Source organism: Chiloscyllium punctatum, chromosome 8 (assembly GCF_047496795.1).
Source record: "Chiloscyllium punctatum isolate Juve2018m chromosome 8, sChiPun1.3, whole genome shotgun sequence".
NCBI lineage: Eukaryota > Metazoa > Chordata > Chondrichthyes > Orectolobiformes > Hemiscylliidae > Chiloscyllium > Chiloscyllium punctatum.
The window spans coordinates 25,335,564-25,347,731 of record NC_092746.1 but is presented as its reverse complement, the minus strand read 5'-3'; positions in this window follow the sequence as shown (position 1 = coordinate 25,347,731).

Below are 12,168 nucleotides of genomic sequence, written 5' to 3'. Positions count from 1 at the left end.
CTCACCTCCATCCAAGGCCCCAGTGGAGACTTCCAAATCCAACAGAGATTTTCCTGCGCATCCAACCACCTCATCTACTGTGTCCTTTGTTCTCGATGTAGTCTCCTCTACATTGGGGAGGCAGGACGCCAATTTGCAGAACATTTCAGGGAACATCTCCAGGACAAGTGCACTAAACAATACCACCGCACTGTGGCCGAACACTTCAACTCCTCCTCCCACTCCACAAAGGGCATACAAGTCCTGGGCCTCCTCCACGACCAAATTCTAGCCACCCAATACCTGAAGGAAGAGCACTTCATCTTCTGTCTTGGGACCCTCCAAACACATGGGATCAATGTTGATTTCAACAGTTTCCTGATCTCCCATTCCCTCCACCTTATCCTAGGTTCAACATTCCAATTCAGCATCGCCTTCTCGAACTGTCCTACCTGTCCACCTTCCTTTCCACTTATCCATTCCACCCTCCACTCTGACCTATCACAATCATCCCCCACCTGCATCTACCTATCACCTTCCCAGATACCTTACCTCCAGCTCCCGCCACCCTCCCCACCCTCCCTTTTATCTCTCAGCTCCCCCCCAACATTCCTAATGAAGAGGTTATACACGCAACGTTGACTCTCCGACTCCTTTGATACTGCCTGACCGGCTGTGCTTTTCCAGCTTTTTGACTGATCTCCAGCATCTGCAGTCCTCACTTTCTCCATGTTGTGGAAGAATTCAACCTTGCAGAGGCATTCAGTCTAACAGACAAGCATTTTGACCAAATCAAGCAAACGACATAATAAGATGCAACTTTCCAAGTGCTGCAGGAGGTTATGTTGAGTGAATTGCCTGAAAACATCATGAACCTACCTATCTCTATTAGAGAGTATTGAGGATACAAAAATGAAGTGATAGCCCAAGATAGCATCTTGTACAAAGGAAATAAGATTTATTATCTTTAAGGAGATGAGAAAGAGAAACTGAAGTGCACAATACAAGCCATCAAAGAATTGGTGTTTAGCCTGATGAAAAAAAGGGATGTGCTTGACTTGGCAAATGTGAACAATGAAACTAGACAATAACAATTCTCGACATGAAAGTCAGAGCAGGTACCCACCGTTTGTTCCTCTGGGCTTTCATCTTGGACAGCAGACCCCACAGTCTCAGGGCAAACTCCTTGGGCAGCGATCATCTGCACTCCATTCATGGAGTTTGGCATCAGACACACACCTGCCTCATTGTACCTTTTATGATATATCTCTGACCCACTTGGAATTCAGTTCCCAATTCCATTGCTGCACTTTGGAGTGCACTAATACCTTGCCTTGAAATGCTGCTACCAGACTACTTTGTGTACAGGAACTGACAACTATTTTATTCAAGAGAAAGTGAGGACTGCAAATGTTGGAGATCAGTGTCAAGAGTATGGTGCTGGAAAAGCACAGCAGGTCAGGCAGAATCCGAGGAGCAGGAGAATCGATGTTCGGGCATAAGCCCTTCATCAGGAAACTATTTTATTCATCAAGGCAGGGAACATATCAGGGCTCTTCTTTTGCGTTCTCAGTACGAACTCACACCTACTTGTATACTCATTGCATGTCCACCTTGCCTTGGCTACATATGCTTGATCCAAATGGCCATACTCTCCTTGGTCAAGTCATGGGGGACTCTCATCTGACAGGGGTCCTATGAGAGTCAATCAAGGGCAGCATCACAAGGGCTTGGACATCGTCATTCTGCCAATTGGGGTGTTTAGAAGAAGGGTATCCTTATCACTATAGTAGAAGGAGTGAGCCATTTTCAGTCCAATGCAGTAGGTCTGGATATCTGTGATATGTCAGTCAAGAAGCTGCAGAGAAAGCATCATAGGTCCAGCTACTCATCCATCAGAGCTGTCTGTCTGAGTCAGTCTGATGTGGACCATAGTCACATATTAGGGTCTTGTGTCAGGGGGCCTCTGTTGTGGGAGGGAAGCTGGAGAAGTCAATTGTGAGGATTGAAGACAATTAACTTCATGGAATAATTTGAAGACTTCTGTAATCATTGTATTCTGTATATGAAATGCATGACACTATTTTCTTCAGATGAGCGAGGCACATTGCTGTGGATGTCCCAGGATACTGTCACAGAATTATGCCAAATATTGTATTGGGTCTAGTGCCCTGGAAAGTTGGGTGGCCATCCTATCCCAAAGGCCACAAAGTGACAGCTGTGGTCATTTTTCTTGTGTATACTGGATTAGTGGTGCTGGAAGAGCACAGCAGTTCAGGCAGCATCCAACGAGCAGCCTAATTTTTCTTGTGTAGGTGGGTGCTTCCAAAGGGATCCCTCAGTCTTCAATCCACAAATGTATCAAGGGCGTTATCAACGCATGTTTTTACAAATCACATCGCTTCATCTCGTGTACCCATGATGAGATCAATGCTGTAGCCCAGGTAATAGGCTTTACCAGCATAGCTGGCTTTCCCCAGGAAAAGGTTTCTATAGTGTTCCATTAATGAGTGCCTTAACATAATTCAGCAGAATTCATCAACAGAAAAGGATTTCATGCCATCAATGTACATATCATCTGTGATCATCAGTATTACCTCTTAGAAGTGCACTGGCAGCTCGTACAGTGTGTATACCCTTGAAAACGCTCTTATTCATGCTTTGTTCAATGGGACCTAGATTGTCCTTATCCTAGAGTAAGGTTCTGTTTCTCTTCAATACTGCAATACTTTATTTACACCTACATATATAGGTTACAGGATACTGTTCTCCTATGTAATTCCTGCTCCATTACATGCTTCTCTGTGGTCTGTTCTTCTGCTCTATTCAGCTCTCCTGATGTCAGTGTCACATCATCAGTTTTAACATATCTATATCCCATTATACTACAGCCATGATGTTTCTGCTGTGAATATTTTGGGCAGGCCTTCATTGTGTACAGTAATGCACTCACCAACACGGTCCAGTATAATTTATTCTCCTAGTGTGCATGCAAACTGTGGGTACAATTTTGGAGGTCAAGAGGAATATGTAGAGCCAGAAAGGAACAGAAGCAAATAATCCTACTTATTGAGACATAGCATTTCACACAGCTTCAAAACAAAATAATTACTGTTGTTTATAGGTAAATTATATCCATTTTGTGTGCATAGAGACCTCACATTGTCAAATGATTTTATAATCCGAAATAGCAAGTAGCTGCTAGATTATTGTTGGTGAGACAACATAGCCTAAACAGTTTCTTAAGTGTCTTAAATATATTCACTACATGTCTTACCAATGTTTTGATTGTATTTTTACAGAATTATGATTCCTGAAGTATTAGCTGTGTATAGAGGATAGCTGGTTAAGTCTCCATGCAGAAGAAAGCAGAAATTCATTGACATTGGCATTCTAATTGGACTCAGAGATTAAAGGTAAATGGCACAATGTTGATTTGGTCATGTAAAGTCAAACTACATCCTTTCATGAATGAACATTTTTCAAAACACAATTACAATTTTGGACCCCTTATGTGGTATAGAAAGGAACTCCCCATTCAATCTGCCCAGGCAGTAAAAGTTGATTCCAATACTTCACTGGTTCACTTCTTCACAAATCTAGTAGCTGAATCTGCCTTGTTGCATTGCCCTGTTTAGGGTTGTCAGATTGTAATCATCGGCCATGAATGTAGGATATACTGTTTCACCAAATAAGCAGCTATTGTTATATTCCGTGAAGACAACAGGGAGGGATGACAGCTAGAGGTTGAGTGCATCATGGCAGCTTTCTACGTACTAGACATGGGCATGAAAATACAACTGTGGTGTCACAAACATTCACAGATTGGAATCCTTTCTTGGTTTCATTAGGGAGTGGGACCATCTTCAAAGTGACAAAGGTACCATTGTTATACCCTAGACACTAGGGAAGCACACAAGCCCAGAGAATTGTAATTCTTATTTTATCTGCTGTCTGAGGACAAAGCGAAAGTTTATGAAATAGGCTAGTTTCAGATAAAGTATACCAGTGACTTTGCACACGCAAACCCTTTCTGCTCCCTCTCTTGTGCTGGCCATGTTGCTTGAGGCTCCCCAAAAACAGACTTTACTATAGAGGTATCGTTGGTTATTTCTTTTAGGGCTAATAGCACCAGGGAGGACACAAGTTTGGAGTGAGAGATTCCTATGGCAGAGACTATGGCATCCCGGCAGCTTGGTGTGACATTATCCCCTGGGATCTAGAGGAATAGCCAGAAGTGCCATAAGAAGGTCAGTGTCCTACTCCACTCCAACAGGATTAGTGCCATACCCCTCTATCTGCAACCTCACACTCACTCTCGTCTGCTACTGCACAACCTCCCACCAAGGTTCACCCTCTATCATTCTCACTTTTACATGCACTATCTTCCCTCACTCACTCTCGTTCACCCCCAGCACCCCCTTTGTGACCTCTGAGCTGTCTACTCATTCACACAGGACACCTCACTACCTTTCACTCACCTGCACCTACAACAAGAGCTGTACCGCCCACTTCTATCTCACTCCCTCCCTTTCTCTCATTCTAGGAGAAAACATAAGAGGTTGGAAAGAACCAGGATGGTTGGATGGGTACCCAACAGAAGCTCATCACCCACCACAAGGAGAAGGTTGGGTTGCTCCAGTGGGGATAAGCCATCCATCTCCCAGCAGTCGAGTAAATCTTATTCTTCATTCCATGTCTCCTGCAACCCCCACCAACTCAGTTACTGACAGCTCGGTGGCAGTGTCATGTTCAGAAAGTTTAGAAGAACAGGCTGGTGAGCATCTCATGGTGATGTTTTTGCAGCTGGTTGTGGGACAAATACTCCAAGCTGCTGGCACTTGGAGGCCTGCCAGCAACCAGGCACAGCATGCTCACCCACAGGCAGTCATGTCATAATCATGGACTTTATCCACTTGCATAGGAAGGGACAGGAATGCAGGCAGGTATGCAAAAGGCATTGGCCCTCATTGTTCAGAGGCTACAAGAGTCCAGTTGCGCTATTGGGAACCAGTTGCCTCAAGCATGCAACTGTCTGGCTGCCTCCATGGACAGACTGGAAGCAACCTTGGAGAGCCAGGTCCAGCACTCTGGGGATCCTCGGGAATGCACACATACCTGCACACCTTTGGCCCTCAGGTGCCACACCCAGGTGCCCCATCATCACAAGGTGACGGGGCACCCAGCTGGTGGAGAATTGTGCACAAGCCCTCAGAAGTTTCCTTTCAGGCCACTCCATCGGTGGCTGCCCCCTCCCAACCCTTGGAAGGTCAAGCCAAGGTGGGTCAAATTGCCTCTGGCAAGATAATTCTCAGCATGTCTGATCCATCCGTACACAAACAGCACTGGTTCTTCCAACCAAACCTCCCAGGTCAATGGGCTAATTAACCAGCAGGCTCCCTCCACCCTAGTTGCAGAATCTGGGACAACATTAAGACATAGTGGGAGAGAAAGAAAGAAATATTTTGGTGGCAAAGGTGCCAGCATACTGATTTCAATGTCTCATATTTGCATAATGCTATTGGTTTTGCAATACATTTATTTGTTTGAATCTCTGTGCAGTCCTGAAGATAACTGGGATGCCCAATTTCCCTTCCAAAATGATATACTTAGATTAATGCCTGTGTTGACAGGCTGCTGCAGCATGTGGAGGCAAGATGAACAAGGAATATATAATGCAATGAATTCTGCTTACACCATTGCCCCTCCTGGTTGAACGTCCTTATTCTTTCCTGGGCCTCTATGTACAAAGTTGTTGGTGCTAAGTGAAGTATTCAGCAATGTGCGTGGCAGGGAGGTTTAATGTACACAGGGAGTCCATGCAATGCGCAGGAATCAGAGACCTTGTAGATTCAAGTGTTATAGGTCTGTGTGTAATGTTGTTACTCTCGAACAGGACCCACATCAATGGATCGTGGAACCCCTCCCTTCAGATCAAGTCACTTATCCCGCCTACTCTGGGTGTAGTTGCAACCACTTTCTTTCACATTGTATAGTTTAAATTTCCAGTAATTGAGAGGCGACAGTAGCACTCTAGCTTCCAGCCCCTGCCTTTAAGTGTCAGTGAGGCCTTCAACACACAGATTCCCTTCCTGATAGCTCTTCGCATGAACCCTACAGACTTTGTATCTACTCAAGTCCTCACTCAACCCATCTACATGAGCCTGCACCTGCCTACTTTGTCCCTCCCAGCTCCTAGTACATGAAACAAACATGCCAGTTATCACATATTGTATAGCTCTTGAATCCAGGGTGCTCCTGATCTGTGGACAAATCATCCTCCAAAACACCTCATTCAAATCCATGCTTCATTATATTCCCCTTACAAACACAGTTGATCCTCTCACACAGTTGATCCATTCACCACTTCACCCTAAGCCTGCAGTTCTAATCCCAACAAATCAGTTTCCAAGTCTCCTTCCCACACACTATCCATCCTTGTCCATTCCCCACCACCCTTTACCCTATTTCTCATGATGGACTAACCTGATTTATTGCCAGCGGCCTGTTCATTTGAGTGACGGAATTGGACAGTCCTGGATAAGCAGTGCCCAGGCCCTTGACTGATAACTGTACATGTCCTCAATTATGTTAGCCTTACCTGCACCCAGCTGGTTGCTATAGAGCCACAAAACATACCATGAATTTCTCCCTGCACTGCAAAGGTACAGACCCCTCAACCAATAACATCCAAACTAGGTGCTTGACCAGTGTCTGCTAACCAGCAAGGTAAGCTGACTTGTTATGTGACTGCACCAATTGGTATGGCAAGGCGTAGGGGAGAGATTGGCCATTTGGTATTATCACTGGATTATGAATCCAGAGACCTAGGTAATGCTCTGCAGATGCAGGTTAGAATCTTGCCAAAGCAGATAGTTGAATTTGAACTAAACTAAAATAAAATCTGAGACTAAGGGTCTAATGTTGACCATGAACCCATTGCTGATTGTCAGATAAACCCACCTGGTTCACTAATATTCTTTAAGGGAGGGAACTGTCATTCATATTTACATGTGACTCCAGACCTATATCAATGTGTTTGTCTCTTAACTGCCCTCTGAGCAATTAGGAGTGGGCAATAAATACTGGCTAAAACAGTGTTGCTAACATCCCATAAATGAATAAAATGAAAGGCAAGGTAAGGCTGTCAGCATGCAGGGAGGTGCAGAGTGAACGATAAGAGAGCAAGCAAGCAGAGCCCTGAGATGCACCCTGGTCCAATTCATAATCTGGGGGCCTAGTCTTGTGCTCAGTACCCTCATAGCAGTCTTTCAATCCTCATTGCCATTGCATCTGCTATGCAGATTTGTCCTTCCAAAACATCCCATGAGTGTATTGGAGAGGTGCCATGACAGGTTGCCAAGTGTCAGATGTCTTTATCTGCTGATGTCCATGAATCATGCCCTGAGATCCCATTATGTGATGTGCAGCATCGAGACTCTTTGCAATCAGCAGTGAGTTGAAGTCATCAGGTATCTCGTTTGACTTCCATGTCAAGCTGAATAGTACAATAGAAAGATGCATATTAATGAGGTAGGATCTGCATTTAATAACGCCATTAATAAGTAATAATCCTCTTAATAGAAAACTCATTGCTGTCTAGCAAGAATCGTACCTTGACACTCAGAACTCAGTTAAAAGATGCAGTGAGTAGTTCCCGACATTGAGAGAGGCCTTACTGGAATTCTCACACAATTCTGCCGTATTTTCCAATGTAGCCCAGGTCATTCCGTTCCCCATGCTGCATCCATTGTGCAAAACATTATCATTTGAAGGCCTCAAATGTTTTTTTTGTTCATTCAGAGGAATATAGGCATCACTGGCAAGGTCAGCATTTGTTATGTACCCCTAATTGCTCTTAAAATAAGAATTTAAAGGTAATTTCAGGGGGCAGTTAAGACCTCTGGATCTGGAATCAAGTAGGCCAGACCAGGTAATGATAAAAAATATCCTTCTCTGATGGTTATTAGTGAGCCAATTTGTTTTTAGCACAATGATAGCTTTGTGGTCACTATTACTGAAACTAACTTAAATTCAAGTTTTTTGAAGAAGAATTTAAATTCCATCCCCTGCTGTGTTGTGATTTGAATACATTAGTCTGGGCATCTTGAACACTCGTTTAGTGATTTTACCAATGTATCACTGTTCCTGCTAATATATGATATGAAAACATAGTTTAAGAAAGACTATAGCTATTTCTCACCACTGGAGAATGATATTAGTTGTATATAGCTTGAAGGTAAATACTCAAGGATCTGCATTTGATAAGGTCATTTATCAGTAATAATCCTCTTGATATGAAACTCACTGCTGACTAGCAAGAAACACACCTTGACACTCAGAACTCAGTTAAAAGATGCAGTGAGTTGTTCCAGACTAAGGAGACCTTACGAACAATTACTGCTGGTATGGGAACTGAACCTGTACAGCTGGACTTGTTCTGTACCATAGCCAACTGTCCAAACTCCAGTCTGACTGAACTGGAAGAGCTCGTTGGATGCTGCCTGAACTGCTGTGCTCTTCCAGCACCACTAATCCAGAATTTGGTTTCCAGCATCTGCAGTTATTGTTTTTACCTGGAAGATAATTGTCAAGATTGTCAAGGCTGTTACACCGTCTGGTGAAACTCCAGATCATTATATTGTTAATTCCAAAAGCAATCGAGTGCTAAATAATCCAGGGGGCATTTTGCTTTCTATTCCAGCTATGGAAGAGAAATAGCATGTATCATAAGAAGCCTCAATGAATCTTAATGGATTCTGATACTGGATTTCAATGTATTAAATTGCCAACTTCAGTAGTCAACTTCAGCAATGGGGTTTCGGTTTTTGTTAGTTTAGCATTGGTGCACAAGTTATTATTCATGCTGTTTAGAGTTGTTTGGCCTGCAGCTCATTCAGTTACTACAGGATGTTGCTCTCCTTGTGATCAATATGTTGCCAAAGGGGTGGATCTGTACATGATTAATAAGCCACAAGATAGAACAGCTGCACTCCAGGAAATGAGAAATTATGCTTACAATGTTGAAAAGATCAGTTAGCCAACTTAAAAAAAAAATCTTTGAAAGACAAGGATCTATGTGTCACACACAAGTACATATATTTTGTAACATAAACAGAAATTACTGGAAAATCTCAGCAGGTCTGGCAGCATCTGTGGACAGAAATCAGAGTTAATGCTTGGGTCCTGTAATCCTTCAGAACGCAAATTACATATATGTTTAAGTCATAGAGTCATAGAGACGTACAGCACGGAAACAGACTCTTCAGTCCAACTCGTCCATGCCGACCAGATATCCTAAAATAATCTAGTACTATTTGCCAGCATTTGGCCCATATCTCTCTAAATCCTTCCTATTCATATTCCCATCCAGATGCCTTTTAAATGCTGTAATTGTACCAGCCTCCACCATTGCCTCTAGCAGCTCATGCCATTCATACACCACATCTGCAAGAAACAGTTGCCCCTTAAGTCCCTATTAAATCTTTCCCCTCTCACCTTAAACCAATGCTCTCTAGTTTTGGACTCTCCCACCCCTTGGAAAAGACTTTGTCTATTTACCCTATCCATGCCCCTCATGATTTTATAAACCTCTGTAAGGCTACTCCTCAGCCTCCGACGCTCCAGGGAAAACAGCCCCAGCCTATTCAGCCTCTCCCTATAGTGCAAATCCTCCAACCCTGGCAACATCCTTATAATTCTTTTCTGAACCCTTTCAAGTTTCCCAACATCCTTCCTAAAGCAGAGAGACCAGAATTGCACAAGTATCCAAATGTGGCCTCACCAATGTCCTGTTCTTTCTGAAGTATTTCAACAGACACACAAAAATCAAAAAAATTGCTGATTATCCATTTCTTACTTACCTGAGACACTCTGCAACAGATTACAATTTATAACTTAAGGTCGGAATGGTATTGGCAAGATTTAGAAAAGTAAGTTTTCACAGTGTAGTTAGTACATTGAGTAATTTCTGGTATTTACTGACTGAGAAAGACAGAAGTGTAGCTCTAACATAGAATGAAATCAGCATGAGATTAAAATTAATGCTAACAAATGGCCACAGCATCTAAAAAAACCATCATCCCTTAAAGAGCATCAAAATTAGAGAATGAACCATCCCAGACCTTCCTATCGTACCTGACAGCTATTAACTGCCAATCAGATTGATGAATCCTTGGAATCAGTGTGCCTGTGCTCTCAGTTGAACACAGTGGACAGCCTGTGAGGCAAAAACTAATTTAGAGTCATAGAGTCCTACAGCACGGATGCAGGGCCTTCAGCCCAAACTGGTCCATATTGACTATGTCTACTGTTCTGCCCTAATCAACCTTCCTGGTCACTTCATCAAAGAACTCTAACAAATATATGAGATGTGATCTCCCACGCACAAAGCCATGCTGACTACTTCTAATCAAACCCTGTCCAAATGCATGTAAATGTCATCTCAGAATCTTCTCAAGTAACTTACCTACCACAAGTGTTAGGCTTATAAGTCTATAGTTCCCAGATTTTTCTTTGCAACCCTTCTTGATTAAAGGCACAACATTCACTACCCTCAAGTCTTCCAGGACCTCATTTGTGGCTAACGATGATGGAAAAATATCAGCCTTGGCCCCCGCTATTTCTTCGCTAGCCTCTTGCAGTGTTCCTGGATCTATCTGGTCAGCTTCAGAAGAATTATCTACTTTCATACATTCTAATACATCCAACACCTCCTCAACTGTGATATGGACTGTCCCCAAGATACGACCACTAACTTCCCCAAGTTCCCAAGTCTTCACGTCTTCCTCTGCAGCAAACACATTCACTGTGGACCTTGCCCATCTCCTGTGCTTCCACATATACATGTCCATGATGGTCCTTGAGGGGCCCTATTCTCTCTCTAATTATTCTTTTTTGCTTTACTCAAAGAAACTCTTTGGATTGACCCTAATCTTCTCAGCCAAGGCTATCTGATGCCCCCTTTCATCCTCCTGATTTTCTTCTTCAGTAAATTCCTGCACCCCCAAATATCTTCAAGGATTCTCTTGATCCCAGGTTCCTGTACCTGAGTCATGCCTCCTTTTTTTCTGGTCAAAGCCTCAATATCTCTTCTTCATCTAGGGTTCCCTATTCCTGCCAATCTTGCCCTTCACCCTCACAGGAGCATATACATCTTGAACTCTAGCTATCACACTTGTAAAGGCCTCCCACTTGCCAAAGGTCCTTTTGCCTGCAAAAAAATCAACTCCAATCAACCCCTGCAACCGCCTGTCGAACTCCAATAAAATGTACCTTGCCCCAGTTTAGAACTTGATGCTGTGGACCAGTTTTGTCCCTCTCCATTACTATTTTAAAATTAATAGAACTATAGTCACTAGTCCCTAAGTGCTTCTGCACTGTCACTTCGGTTATCTGTCCCTGCCCTATTTCCCAAGAGTAGGTAGAGTTTTGCCCCCTCATGAATAAGGCCCTCTACATACTGCTTGAGAAAACTTCCTTGATTGCACTTATCAACTTTCACCCCATCTAAACCCTTAACAATATGGCAGTCCCAATCTATATTAAGAAAATTAATATCCCCTACTTTGACAACCTTATTACTCCTGCAAGTCTTCCCAATCTCCCTGCATATTTGTTCTCCTAATTGCTGTTGACTGTTTGGGGTGGATAGTACAACCCCAAAAATGTCATCATCCCCTTCTTATTTCTTAGCTCCACCACAAAGCCTCACGGGACAATCTTTCAGTTATTGCATCTCTATTTATTGCTGTGATACTTGCCTTAATCAAAAATATAGCTTCCCCTCCCCTCTTTCCACCACCTCTGTCCTGCAAAAAGCACCTGCACCCTGGTGCATTAAGCTGCTGGTCCTGTCTGAATCCATGCCCACACAACAATTCTTTAGCTACACATTCATTTGGCATTGAAAGTAATCCAGAGATTACCACTGCCAAGGTCCTGGTTTTGACTTTTTAACTATACGTTAATTTGTTCAACAATATAAGTGACCAAAGGGAACCTTAATACAAATGTTCAATCTTCCTACTATAGGTGAGGAGCATGTTCGATTGCAATTCACATGATCACATTCTGAATTCTGTTTGCTTCCTCTATTGTGGCATTTCTAAGGTTCCATGAAATTCGGTTGCTTGAACAATTGACAAAAATAATCTCCTTGTGTTGTTCGCCTGACTTCTATCAGATTTT